We start from the raw sequence: 15,123 nt of genomic DNA on the forward strand, positions 1-15,123 counted from the left end.
TCTGAAGTTTCTGATGTCTTGTCACTGAAATTCTGCTCCGTTGTTGCAGTCGGTTCATAGACAACGGCGCGAAAGACAAAAGCGCGCGCCGACAATTGAGCGCAGTGAGGAGGCGCACGCCGCACAAAATTACAGTTTTTAGGGGCTCCGATGGGGGTTTTTGTTGGGGAACCCCCCCAGTTTATTTAATAGACATCGCGCTGGCGTTATGGGGTGTTTGGGGGTTGTATTCCTCCACATTTTACTGTAAACTGAACTTTTTCCCTAAAAACAGGGAAAAAGTTAAGTTTTCAGTAAAATGTGGGGGGTTACAACCCCCCACACCCCCCACAACGCGGCACAATGTCTATTAAGTAAAGTGGGGGGGTTCCCCCCCACACCCCCCCGTCGTAGCCCTAAAAACAGTAATTTAGAGCGGCGCGTGCCTCCGCGCTGCGCTCAATTGTCTGGGCGCGCCTTTGTCATGGCGCGCTTTTGACCTGACACCGCTGCAGTCACCTCCAAATCACTAAAAAATTGTCACCTTTTAAAACTCTTTTTAAGGTTTAGAAGCAGAAGAGTCAGATGGAGCAAGATCTGGTGAGTAGGGTGGATGGTCTATGCACTGAAACACCAACTGCGTCAAAACATCCATCGTTTTGCCAGCCTTGTGAGCAGGTGCATTGTCTTGCAAAAAGAGAACTCCTTTCCGCAGCTTCCCTCTCCTTTTTTCTTTCAATGCCTCCTTTAATCAGCACAGCAAGTTACAGTAGTATTCTGCATTAACTGTTTGGCTACTTGGAAAATAATCAGTCATTACAACACCTTCCTGATCCCAAAACACTGTGGCCTTGACCTTTCCTAATAACTTTTGGGTCATGAATTTCCTTGGCTTTGGAGGACCTGAGTGCTGTCATTGCATGGACTGTTGTTTTGTTTCAGGATAATCCCACTTATAGTGGTGTAACCATGTTTCATCAACAGTAGCTAGTCATTCCAAAAAGTTGGCACCAGCTTGCTGAAAATGCTGCAAAATCAAATTGGAAATGTCCACTCGGATATCGTTTCTCGTCAGCATTCAAACATTTGGCCACCCACTTGGCTGACATCTTCTGCATACCCAACCACTCATGATTATATACCCAATATGTTCCCTGGATATCTGTAGTGTTTCAGCAATTGTTTTAGCCAATATTTGTCAATCTGCCCAAATCAGGTCATGGACATGGTCAACAGTTTCAGGAGTTGACACCGTTTGAGGCCTCCTAGACCTTGCTGCATCTTTGGTCTCAAAATCTCCATGCTGAAAGTTTGCACACCACTTCTTCACTGTGGAGTAGGATGGGCATTTGTCAGTCAATATTTGCATCATACATTCATGGATTTCCTTCAGAGTTTTCTTCTGCAGGAATAACATAGTAGATGACGGCAGATAAAGACCCAAATGGTCCATCCAGTCTGAAACATGATGGTTCGGAGTTCCACGCTTGAAAATTTCACACTTTTCATTCACATGGTTCAATCAGTGACCTAAAACAATGTCAAAACATAGCATTATGATTCAGCAAATTGGCACTTTGTAAAATAAAATAACACTCTTTTCCGTTACAGTGGCAAAATAACGCTCAGAATTTAGGAAGTTGGTTGGACTGAGAACTTTTCAGCACCCATTGTCCAGGAGAGAGAGACATTCATCAGCCTTGGTTTAGAACTTACACCGCAGAGCAGCATGGAATTTATATTCCCCATTGAAATCAGTGCTGCAGGTTCCATAATGCATCAGTACAGGGTTGTGAGAAATCCAGGACTGGCCTAAAATCTCCCTCCTGGAAGTTGGTAGCTTGGCAGAGTTGTTGCCGGGATCATTTTCAGTCTCTGCGGGGGTCTATCTGCCAATCCCCAGTGGAAAGAAATATTTCAGTGTTGCTCTAAAACTTTTGTGAGATTGACGAAAATGCCTTTATTCAGGGGTGTAGCTAGCATTGGATGAGCCTGGCAAAAAGCTGTTTAGTGGTAGGGGGCCACCTGCTGCTGGACTGATAGAGGTTTAATTTGGGGGAAAAGAATCTGAGGTGGTGCTGGGAGGTGAATGTGGCACACACTGCAATTACTTCCAGCAGAGCTGCCATGTCGCCTCCTAATCCTAGTCTTTACCCCCGTCCATACAGCTCACCTCCTTCCATTTCCCAGATTATAAACACAGAGGGTAATATTCAGCCCATGGTGGTAAGTGCCATATTCAATGGTGGGAGCCACACTTACCCTGGCATTGAATATCCGGGGTTAGTTCAGCCCGTGGTTGTGAGCAGCTCAGATGCCACTTACTAGGGTTACCATATGGCTCCAGAAAAAGGAGGACAGATTGAGACATCTGGGTTTTATTGTCATTGAACGCAATGGAAGTAAAACCCAGATGTCTCAATCCATCCTACTTTTTCTGGAGCCATATGGCAACTCTAGTAAGTGACATCTGAGCTGCTCACAACCACGGGCTGTACTAACCCCGGATATTCAATGCCAGGGCAAGTGTGGCTCCCACCACTGAATATTCGGTTATGTGTGCCAACCTGAAAATTAACTGAGCACCGGCCGATATTCAGACCTGTGCCCTGTTAATTCATTGCACAGAGTTAGGTCAGCTATTTTGTGTAATTACTTAGTTAGTGCAGTGGTCCCCAACCCTGTCCTGGAGGACCAACTGCCAGTCGGGTTTTCGGGATAGCCCTAATGAAAATGCATGGGGCAGATCTGCATTTCTATCATCTTCATTGCATGCAAATCTCTTTCATGCATATTCATTAGGGCTATCCCGAAAACCCGACTGGCAGTTAGTCCTCCAGGACAGGGTTGGGAACCACTGAGTTAGTGGACTGAATATCACTGCTAACTGGCTAAGTTGATGCTCTGTTCTAACTCTGCCTCTGACCTGGCCAGTTAGCAAACATATTCAGCAGCACTAAGCAGTTAAATGCCACTAAGGTGCAGGCTCACTCAGTCCGGTTAAAGCAGGGATCTCAAAATCCCTCCTTGAGGGCCGCAATCCAGTCAGGTTTTCAGGATTTCTCCAATAAATATGCATTGAAAGCAGTGCATGCACATAGATCTCATGCATATTCATTGGGGAAATCCTGAAAACCCACTCGATTGCGGCCTTCAAGGAGGGACTTTGAGACCCCTGGGTTAAAGCAAACCCTTTTGAATATGTATTGACCTCACATCATATAGGCCCTGAGGGCAGAACAGGGGAGTGTTTTCCAAACTTTCTATTGTACCCCCTACCTTACCTGCAGACCCGTTTTGGATGCCTGCTGTCCTCCACAGCCCCGACACCATCCCCTAGACCAGGAGTGGGCAACTCCGGTCCTCGAGGGCCGAAATCCAATCGGGTTTTCAGGATTTCCCCAATGAATATGCATGAGATCTATTTGCATGCACTGCTTTCAATGCATATTCATTGGGGAAATCCTGAAAACCCAATTGGATTCTGGCCCTCGAGGACCGGAGTTGCCCATGTCTGCCCTAGACCCACTGAAGCTAGGGTTACCATATGGTTCCAGAAAAAAGAGGACAGATTGAGACATCCGGACTTTACTTCCATTGCTTTCAAACCCAGATGTCTCAATCTGTCACTTCCTTTGCTTTCAATGGAAGTAAAACCCGGATGGCTCAATCTGTCCTTTTTCTGGAGCCATATGGTAACCCAACTAAAGCCCTTCTCAGACCAGACCCACTACACATCCTCACTGTGCACTCAACATCCCTCTACTCAGTTATATGTACACACACAAACACACACACACTCTGCCTCTTGACATTCTTCATGTGCATATATATTCCTACACATTACCCTACTACAATGTCCCTGACATACACATGCCATGACCACACCTCGGGCCTCTAGCCCACAGCAGGCACACAGCACACACTCCTACACACACCAAATGCACTCCTTTACCCAACACACCAAAACCTTGGCCCCATATACTCTCTACCCCAGTAAGATACCCCTCAATTTCCACATATACCACCAACAGGAAAGGAGTGCTCCATGACCGGAATTCTGAACCAGTACCTCAGGAGAGATGGTTTTATAGGGGCCCGATCCTAGATACACCACTGGCTTTATTACAAATAAGCTCTTCGGTGTAGCCCAGGGGTAGGCAATTCCGGTCCTCAAGAGCCACAGGCAGGTCAGGTTTTCAGGATATCCACAATAAATATGCATAAACCTAAAACCTAAATCGATTGGAAGGGTATCAGACTGGAAGTTGCAAAACAGTTTGACAAGTATGTGTCGCAATTCCTTTATCACATCCGGTGATCCCCTCTTTCCTCGCAGCTGTCCTTCTTTTCACTTTGTTATTTGAAGAGAAGGACAGCTGCGAGGAAAGAGGGGATCGGCAGATGTGATAAAGGAATTGCCACTGTTTTGCAACTTCCGGTTTGATACCCTTCCAGTCGATTTGATGATTAAGGATTAATAAGCTGAAATCCATTTTTGGATAAAAGTGATCACAGTGACTGTAGTATGTATGTATGTGAATGGTGAATGTAGTATGAGTTGGTTGATGGGATGTAGGTTCACCAATTAAAATATTTGTAAATCAATTATTTATAACTTGTGAAACTATTACTTAATTGATTTTAGATATGAGATGATTTGTGGTGTTTAAATTATTAAATTGATTAAAACAACACTGGTATTGTAATAAATAAATAATAGCTGATTTGAAAGTTTGAGCAATAAATATGCATGAGATAGATTTGCATCTCAAGGAGGCACTGCATGCAAATCCATCTCATATATATTAATTGTGGATATCCTGAAAACCTGACTTGCCTGTGGCTCTCGAAGACCGGAATTGCCTACCACTGGTCTAGCCAGCCAGAAACATACTGAGCACTACAAAGTTATAATTGCATGGATCAATGCAATAATGAAATCACAAAACCCAAGCATATGACAGCAACAGGGCTGCTATGGATGAAGATTGCCGATAACTCTCAGCAAATGCATTATGGGTCCTACGTAGTGATTTCAAGGGGCAGAATCGGGGACTACAAATCCCACAGTTCTCAGAACACACCCAGCCAGTCAGGTTTTCAGGATATTCACAGTCAATATGCAGGAGATAAATTTGCATGCATTGCGTTCATTATATGCAAATCTATCTTGTGCATATTAATTGTGGATAGCTTGAAAACCAAACTGGCTTGGTACATCCTGAGGACTGGATCATGAACCCCTACTCTACTCTAGGATATGAGTTCAAAAGTAGGACTAGCCAATAAGTCTCTCTGGAACTGGGTAATTTGGCAGGTCTGAATCAGATAAGGATTGTTAGTCTTATATTCCCAGTTCAAGGCTATAGATCCCAGTTCATCATTGGCTTTCCCTTACTTCAAGATTAGAAACATGATGGCAGATAAAGGCCAAATGGCCCATCCAGTCTGCCCATCCAGTCTGCCCATCCGTGGTAACCATTATCTCTTCCTCTCTCTAAGAGATCCCACGTGCCTATCCCACGCTTTCTTGAATTCAGCCACAATCTCTGTCTTCACCACCTCTTCCAGGAGACTGTTCCACACATCTATCACCCTTTCTGTAAAAAAGTATTTCCTCAAATTACTTCTGAGCCTATCACCTCTTAACTTCATCCAAAGCCTCTCATTCCAAAGCTTCCTTTCAAATGAAAGAGACTCGACTCATGTACATTTATGCCATGTAGGTATTTAAACGTCTCTATCATATCTCCCCTCTCCCGCCTTTCCTCCAAAGTATATATATATTGAGATCTTTCCCCAGACACCTTATGACAAAGAACACTTACCATTTTAGTAGTCTTCCTCTGGACTGACTCCATCCTTTTGATATCTTTTTGAAGGGGCAGTCTCCAGAATTGTACTCAATATTCTAAATGATGTCTCACCAGAGTCTTATACAAGGGCATCAATACCTCCTTTTTCCTACTAGCCATACCTCTCCCTATGCAATCTAGCATCCTACTAGCTTTCGCCATCACCTTTTCAACCTATTTGGCTACTATAAGATCATCACATACAATCACACCCAAGTCCTGCTCTTCTGTTGTGCACATAAGTTCTTCGCCCCCTAAACTGTACCATTCCCTCGGGTTTTGCAGCCCAAATGCATGACCTTGCATTTCTTAGCATTAAATTTTAGCTGCCAAATTTCAGACCATTTTTCAAGCTTCGGCTGGTCTTTCTTCATATTATTCACACCATCTGGGGTGTCTACTCCAGATTGTTAAAAAGATTAGGGATCTTCTGTCCTTATCTCAGGCTTTCTTGGTTTCTGTTACTCTTGATGACTCTACCACCTCCCCTAGGAGGCTTTCCCAAGTATCCACCACCTTTTCTATGACTAAATATCTTCCAGTGTTGCTCCTGAGTCCAAGCCCCTGGAACTTCATTGTGTGACCTTGAGTTCTAGAGTGTTCTTTCTGAAGAAAGTTTGTTTCTTGAGCATTATTTCTAGCAGCACAGATAGAAGCTTGCAAGCTCCTTTCAGGATATGTGCATTTCTACCTGTGGCAAAAGCCAAGTTGGAATTTGGCTGAGGAAAGAAAAGACCCCACAGTGATGTCAATTTTAAATCTGGAAAAGAAAAGTTTGTGAGAGGCCCAGCTATGCGGCTCCTTGAGCAATACGTTGAATTTGTGATTGCACAGTATTTTTCCATAGATGCAGTGTTTCAATGCCATCTAGAGCAGTGTTCTTCAACCTTTTTACACCTATGAACCAGCAGAAATAAAATAATTATTTCGTGGACCGGCAAATACTAAGACTGAAATTTTTTTTAAAAACCATCGCCGCCCCATCCCCGCAAGCTCGGTCCCACAAACCATCTGATCCCATCTGCACAAGCCTCAAATAGTTATGATTTTATATTGAACATATTTTATTAAAGTATAAAAAGAAACAATATTCTTTACAATTGTCATTTTATAAATACAAATAATACAGGGCAAAGATCAACAAAACCCCTGTCTCCTCTCCCCTTCACATATATCCCCCCTACTATCAAGAAAACTGAATAAGCCAAATTATTACATAATGCTACACAAATATCATGTAACAGAATACCACAGTCACACATGGCAGGAATGGTGTTAAGGAAGTGGAACTAGGGCAACTGCCCCCTGGTCAGAGAGAGCCCTAAGCCAGCTGGAAGCTAAAGAAGCACTGCCTGGGCTTTGCACTCCCCAGTTATGTCTGACATCAGCTCTAGCAAGATACATATTTAAAATCTGATATATTCTAATCACAAGATAGAAATAAAATTATTTTTTTCTACCTTTTGTCGTCTCTGGTTTCTGCTTTCATTGTCTTTTCACTCTCTTCCATCCAGCGTCTGCCCTCTGTCTCTTCAGTCCAGCATCTGCCCCTTCCATTCACTGTCTGTCTTTCCCTGCCATCTCTCCTCCTGCCCCCTCCTCCCCAATTTGGTCTGACTTCCATCATCTTTCTTCTGTTCCCCTCATGGTCTGGCATCTCTCTCCTTCCCTCCCCCCTGTGGTTTTTAGCATCTCTTTCTTCTCATTTCCTCCAGTCAGATCTGATATCTTTCTCTCCTCTCTCTTCCCTTTCATTTTCTTCTCTGGTATTCCTTCTCTATTTTCTGCCTCCATCTAAATTAAATTCTTTCTTACTATTTAGTCCTGTTTCCCGCTTGTCACCCCTTTTCCTCACCCCTCCATTATCTTACTAACTCTATTTTCTTCCCTCTTTATTTATCTCCTCCTTCCATCCAGTATGTGTTCTTTCCCCACTTCCATTCAGCATCTGATCTCCCCTCTCAACTGACATCCATCTGCCTTCTGCTCTCTCTTCCTTCTCACTTCCATCATCTGCCCCCTTCTCTCTCTTTCCCCCCCACTTCCATCATCTGTCCTCCTTCCCCTCACCTTTGCGGGTCACTTTCTTTCCCCTGAGGGTAGCTAATGTTAGAGGGGAAGCTTTGGCCGAGCAGAACCGCTTGCAAGGAACAGTGGAACTTACTTGACGTCGATGCTGGGGCCGTCGCTGTTTGAAGAAAAAAAAAAAGTGGAAAAAAGGGACCTGCAAAGTTGAGAGGAAGGGAGACCTCCAGGACAGCTGCTCTTTGCCCTCCTTCAGCGGCCCAAGAGTCTTTAGGCTAGCGGCAGCTCTATGTGCTTTTAACTTCGGCACAGAGCTGCCCCTAAGCAGTAGTTTAGCCGCGGTTTCATGAGGCAGCCTCGGGGCCTTTGCTAGGCCGGCCCACATCGCATCATCGAAGCGGGCCGGCCTAGCAAAGGCCCCGAGGCTGCCTCATGAAACCGTGGCTAAACTACTGCTTAGGGGCAGCTCTGTGCCGAAGTTAAAAGCACACGGAGCTGCCGCTGCTGGTCTGGAGGTATGGAGACAAAGGCAGGAAGCATACGGCAGGAGTCCCGGCGAAAGCAGGAGTTCCGGCACAGCGACGGCAACAGGAAGTTGCAAGTCAGCTGACGCCGGCACCTTTCGTTGCGGGGGGGACCCGAATCCTTTGTGGACCGGCAAGATTTTTTTGTGGACTGGCACCGGTCCATGGGCCGGCGGTTGAAGAACAGTGATCTAGAGGATTGTTTATCTACACTCCTGACGCAGGCTTCAGTGTTGTAGCTGAAACATGGACCGTGTTGGATATAAGAGTCTGAAAGGATTTACAAGACAGACTACGCGTCTAAAAGGATATGCCATATGGACTGATATTTATTTGTATATGTGTTGTATTTAATAAATTATTTGAAACTCAAGTTTGTGAGAGGCCCAGCTATGTGGCTCCTTGAGTGATATGTTGAATTTGTGATTGAACAGTATTTTTCCACAGAAGCAGTGTTTCAACACCATCTAGTGGATTGTTTACCTATACTCCTCATGCAGGCTTCAGTGTTGTAGCCGCAACACGGATCATGTCGGGCATAAGAGAGTCTGAAACGATTTACAAGACAAAGTGTCTGAAAAGATATGCCATATGGACTGATATTTATTTGTATATGTGTTGTATTTAATAAATGATTTGAAACTCAATACCGTCACAGGTTGATGTGTATAGTTCCCTCCCCATTTTTCTTTTTCTGTTGTTGGCCCTGTTTTTTTGTGATTAAATTTGAAATCTGGCACATGCTTTATGCCTGCTGTAGAGTGGGTGAAACAACAGCTGATACTTTCTACCTGTGGGATTCATTGCAGACATTTTTCACAGATTCTCTTTTTAAAAAAAATATTTTTCATTGATAAAGCAGCCAAAACCATAACGAGAAAACAGAAGGCATGGTACAAGAAGAACCAGCAACAATGCGAACTATCACAGTGTAAATAAGCCAGAGACAACCAGTAAAGGCAGTAAAAAAAGCTCAGATTAAAGAGAATCATCACAGTATGCCCTCGGAGGTTATACTTACTCCGTTACAAACTGTGATGATTCTCTTTAATCTGAGCTTTCAAGCTGCTCCAAGATGCCCTTATAGGAGGCCAGATTCTGTCATAGACAAGCAAGTCAACTGCTTCTGGGGCCAAATTTGCATAGGCACCACACCGCTGTTACCAGATTTCCATTAGAGCCTGCTGCCATGCCGGTGAGTAGCGCAGAGTTGACACCTCATGTGACCTACTTGGTTGCTTTGCTCTCTCTTTGAACACCAGTTGACCATTCCCTCGTTCTCAATGCCTCAAGCTGAATCCACAATATAAAGTCTACCAGGCAAATTTCCTTATCCATCCAATATCAAGTAACAAAATGCTGGAACCAACTACCATTTACACGAGGATCTTGTCACCACTACCTCAGATTCAGAAAACTTTTACAAGCATTTCTCTACCAAAACAGGAAGCCAACCCTGAAGTAACTGAAATGGGAATTGTAAAAGCCCATTTATAAACTGTCTAATGCAACTCCTTGGACAAAACGATAAGCCAACAATTTCCTACTTGTACCTATAGCTATGTATTTGAAACTATGACATAACTGTATTAATAGTTGTACTGACCTACCTGTACTAGGAAACCTATTGAATGTCGTCATCAATCTGTCCATTATAACTTCCTGGGTAACTGACCCAACCTCTTGTAATGTATCCGACCTTGAACTGAATAGGTAAAGGCGGAATAGAAAACCTGATTAATATAATACTAGGCAGTGTGCATTCCTGTAAAGTACCCTTCCTAAAGTTCCTGAGGGAATTCCCAGCACGAGAACTTTTGTGCTGCCCTGAATCACATCTATACACCCCAGCTTATGATATACAACCCACTTGATTGGTGAACTACCTGGCTGCTGTGATTGGGACACTGGATTAGAAGAATGAATGTGGTTGTCTGTTCTGATACCTTTTTGTGCATGTTTCTTGATCTATAATGTGTGAGTCTGTTTGATAGGGTTCTGAATACTATTTATGGATAGCTTCTGGGTGATTGTGAGGTTAGAATCTTTCCTATCCCAGAAATGGATTTCTTTTCCTTCTATCTTATTGTTTGAAGTTTTCCCACTTTATTGTAAATTTTTCCAAAAGTAGTATAGAAAGTTTTGAATAATCCATAGCTATGTAATGCAGGGTTCCACATTAGGTGTCATCGTTGATGATATGTTAAAACCCCCTCTGCTTAGAGTGCAGCGGCTGCTATGAAAGTAAATACACTTCCCCCTCCGTATTTGCGGGGGTTCGGGGCAGAGCCGGCCCGCGAATATTAAAAAAACACGAATAATATTCGGGCCGGTTCTGTCCCTAACGCTCGCTTCCCCCAGCTATTTTAAGCCCTGAAAGCCCCCCTCTTAAACCTTACCTGGTGGTCTAGTGGGTTTTCAGGGCAGGAGTAATCTACCAACGCTCCTGCCCCGTGTAGATCACTCACAGGAAATGGCTCCCGTAGTTTCTCGAGCCATTTCCTGTGAGTGATCTGCACGAGGCAGGAGCATGGTTAGATCGCTCCTGCCTGAAAACCCACTAGACCACCAGGTAAGGCTTAAGGTGGGGGGGGGGGACTCACGGGGCTTAAAATAGCCTGAAAAATGAAAATAAATTTTTAAAATTTAAAACCACGAATAAGCGAATCCGTAGATATGGAATTTGCGAATATGGAGGGGGAAGTTTAGAATGTTAGGAATTATTAGTGAAATGGTGTGGTGACCGTGATCGTCGACTTTCCAAGGTAATGTATAGAAATAAAACAAAAAACAAAGGAAAAAAAGGTATTACCTTATTTCCTTTGTTTTTTGTTTTATTTCTTTACATTACCTAGGAATTATTAGGAAAGAAATGGAAAACAAAAATGAGAATGTTATAATGCCTTTGTATCGCTCCATGGTGTTACCGCACCTTGAATACTGTTGATACTTTTACTAAGGTGCGCTAGTGTTTTTAGCGCACGCAGAAAATTGCCACGCGCTATACTTCTAGCTGGCATTAAGGTCTAGCGCGCGGGGCAATGTAGCGCACGCTATTCTGCGCGTTAAAACCCTGGCGCACCTTAGTAAAAGGAGCCCTCAGTTTTTGGAAGTCGATATGGGGACAGATTAATGCAATACTTGAGTCATCATTTCCATTAACATGAGATAGTCATATGTGGTACATTATAACATATTAATCCCCCCATAGATCGTTATAAATGTTGTCTTTTCATAATTATGACTGGGATAGCTATGCAGATGATAACACATAATTGGAAAAATTATGATCGCCTTAACTTTTCTTTTTGGTGGGCAAATTTATGCTCCACATATAGGAATGAGAACATAAATGCGGATTTGTTAGGGCATAGTAATGTATTTAAATTGGGCTGGGGCCCGTTGACATCTTTTATTACTTCAGGATAGTCGATTTTTGTCTTTAATTTGGTTAGTTCTATGCACATCCAGGGTGGGGGGAGGGGGGAGAAAATGATTATTATTTAATGATGATTATTTAATGGAAGAGGGGGTGGGATAAAATGATTATGTATGGGTAATTGTAAGATGTATGAGCTTTTAGGCATTATTATTTGTTTATTAATCTATACATTGCACTGTTAAATATTTTGAAACTTAAAAAAATATATATATATAAAAAGAATACTGTGCGTAATTTTGGTCATCTTATCTCAAAAAAGATATAGCAGAATTACTGTATAAAAGGTGCAGGTAGGGTGATGAAAATGATAAAGGTGATGGGATGACTTCCCTATGAGGAAAGCCTTAAAGCAGCTAGGGCTCTTCAGTTTGGAGAACAGAAGGCTGAGGGGAGTTATGATAGAGGTCTACAAAATACTGAGTGGAGTCGAACAGGCAAACATGAATAGCTTGTTTACTCTTTCCAAAAATACTAGGACTAGGGGATATGCTGTACTAAGTAGTAAATTTAAAACAAACTAGAGAAAATATTTCTCCACTCCATATGTAATTAAACTCTGGAAGTTGTTGCCAGAGAATGTAGTAAAAGCAGTTAGCTTAGCAGGATTTAAAAAAGGTTTGGATAACTTCCTAAAAGCGAAGTCCATAAACCATTATTATGATGGATGGACTTGGGAAAATCCAATGCTTATTCCTAGGATAAGCAGCATAAAATCTGTTTTACTCTTTGGGATTTTGCCATGTACCTGTAATCTGGACTGGACACTGTTGGAAACAAGATACTGGCCTTGATAGACCTTCGATCTGTCCTAGTATGGCAAGGCTTAGAACATAAAAATAGCCATACTGGGTCAGTACAATGGTCCATCTAGCCTAGTATCCTGTTTCCAACAGTGGCCAATCCAGGTCACAAGTACCTGGCAGAAACCCAAACAGTAGCAACATTCCATGCTACTGATCCCAAGGCTTCCCCCATGTACGTTCATAAACCATTTAAGGATCAAGCTCATCCAGTCCTAGTTTTAATCTATTGCATGCCTAAGATGTGTCATTCCGGGTCAGACTTAAGGTCCATTGAACTTGGTATCCTGGGCTTGGGAACTGGCATGTGCTCATAAGGACTGCAGTACGCTGCCCCTCACACATTTCATGCTATTAGGAAGCCCGGGGGAGGGGTATGGCCATTGCAGAGCCTGTGAGTATACATCTTTGAGATGTTTTGCTACAGATTTCCCAACTCTGAGGTAAAACAGAGGAGCCAGGTTTACTGTTTCACGAGGAAGATCATTCCTGGATTACTGCCAATCTCATTCTGCTGTACTGTGAGACGTGTAGCACTGTGAAGAATCAAGAACTATAAATGCCTCTCTGTACTGGGATGTAAGTTCCAAAACCTATCCACATGTCCGTATACAGTTCAAACTCCTCTTACTGACTCACCGTCACAAGTGCATTTATTCTGCAACTCCTGAGTATCTCTCCTCTTATATCTCCCCACACCCATTCAGCAGGCAGATTACTCTTATCTGTGCCCTTTTCCTCCACCACCGGCTTCAGACTCTGTTCCTTCCATCTTGCTGCTCATGCACCTGCAATAGATCAGAGTTTGTACATCCTGCAATTGGTGAATTTGGCAGCATTGGTGAGGGCATAGGAACCAGCTTTGTGGTTGTTTGAGGACCCCCAATACTGAGCAAACTCTTTGACTTCATCCAGGGAAGGGTAATTTTCATTAGGTTTAGCATCCCCAGTCATATTGAAAAGTTGGCTTCTTTGGGTGAGGGGGGCACAAGGGAGCTGAGGAGAGAAGGAAGGAACTGAGCAGGGGGCACTGTTAAGCAGAGCAGTGCCTGTCTCTTTAATAAATTCTCTAGGGGTCCCTTTCCAATTACTTATAGGCATAGGGAGATGTCATCCCTTCTTGTTGTTATGGGCAACCAAATTTAAATCCAACCCTGTTCCTAAACCTCAGCATATATCTCTTTTGGAATAGACCTTACACTGTTTTGCTGTACTTTCTCTGAACCACCTATAATCTGCCTATGTCATTCCAGATATATGGCACATTTGGATGCATTACTCCATTTCTGACCTTTCCAATCACCTGTACAGAGCTATTATCACTTCTTTTAATCTTATTATGTCTCTCCCTGTGCACAGGGGAACACTTGAGCTCAACACAAAGTATTATCTCTACCGTCTTCTTCTTCTCCTCCTCCTCTCACAGCCAGGATTCCTTCTTTCAGTTTCTCTCCCAGAATCCTAAGGTCACCAGGAAGTAACCACAGGATCCCAAGAAGTAGATCCATTCATGCCAGTTTCTTTTTACAGCTAGTCTTCTCTCTCTCTCCAAGCTCCTCTATCAACTTCTCTGCCAGCATCTCTCAGCCCCTCTCCCACCCCCCTGTCTTTCTCTCAACTCTTTCTTCCCTTCCTCTCTATCATTTCCTCCTTCCCTTTCCCAGAACCTCTACCAGCCTCCCCACCTCCTGTCTATAGTAGACCAAAGACAGGAAATTTATCTATCCCCTTTATTTTTATCTTTGTAAATCGCCTAGTATTTAGATAGACGTTTAATCAAATTTTAAATAAACTTGAAACTTGCTCTCTTCTTACCTGCAGACCTTTGGTCAGACATTCCTTAGCCAGCCAATAAGCTGCAGGAGGAAGCAGGTGCTGCAGCAGAGAAGAAGCAAATGCTCCTTCCTACCCTCCTCTCCTGTGATCTTTAAGCACTGAGCTTTCTGTTGCTAAACCAGGGAAGTGCAGGAGACATTTGTGCAGTGCTCAAGAACCCACAGAACTGGTCCCTATGCCTGTGTACCCTAGCATTCCTGTGACTCTCGTAGCCATATATCTTGCTTTTTATTGTTTATTAAACCTAAGCAAGATCCAACAGAAAAAAAATAAAGTTGCTATTGAACAAGTGAGAAAAGCATGCAGAGCTCATGAAATTCTTTCCAATGCCTTTCCATGTGTGTGAGTTTATCTATGTTGTCTTTGTGTGTACCTTTACACCAGGGGTAGGGAACTCCGGGCCCCGAGAGCCGTATTCCAGTCGGGTTTTCCCCAATGAATATGCATGAGATTTATTTGCATGCACTGCTTTCAATGCATATTCATTGGGGAAATCCTGAAAATCCGACTGGAATACGGCTCTCGAGAACTGGAGTTCCCTATCCCTGCTCTACACAGTAACATTTCATAATTCCTCATCTGCTCCCTTCAATTCTGGTTAGGAGTTCCACAAGGCTCAATATTGTCACCTATCCTATTCAATATCTTCTTAGGCCATT

General features: G+C 43.3%; 1 protein-coding gene and 1 long non-coding RNA gene across 2 annotated transcripts in view; one reads left to right on the top strand and one right to left on the bottom strand.

Moving 5' to 3' along the window:
• PNCK (pregnancy up-regulated nonubiquitous CaM kinase) overlaps nucleotides 1-15,123 on the top strand; it is a 267,950-nt gene that overhangs the window by 150,832 nt on the left and 101,995 nt on the right. The window lies entirely within an intron of this gene.
• Nucleotides 708-15,123, bottom strand: part of LOC117348679 — a 31,781-nt gene continuing 17,365 nt past the window's right edge. Inside the window, exons 2-3 of the long non-coding RNA XR_004537032.1 lie at nucleotides 13,268-13,416; nucleotides 708-1,509 (exon numbers count right to left, since the gene is read on the bottom strand). This is a non-coding gene — a long non-coding RNA (uncharacterized LOC117348679). The remainder of the gene's footprint in view (nucleotides 1,510-13,267; nucleotides 13,417-15,123) is intronic.

This window comes from Geotrypetes seraphini, chromosome 1 (genome assembly GCF_902459505.1).
Source record: "Geotrypetes seraphini chromosome 1, aGeoSer1.1, whole genome shotgun sequence".
In the NCBI taxonomy this organism is placed as follows: Eukaryota; Metazoa; Chordata; class Amphibia; order Gymnophiona; family Dermophiidae; genus Geotrypetes; species Geotrypetes seraphini.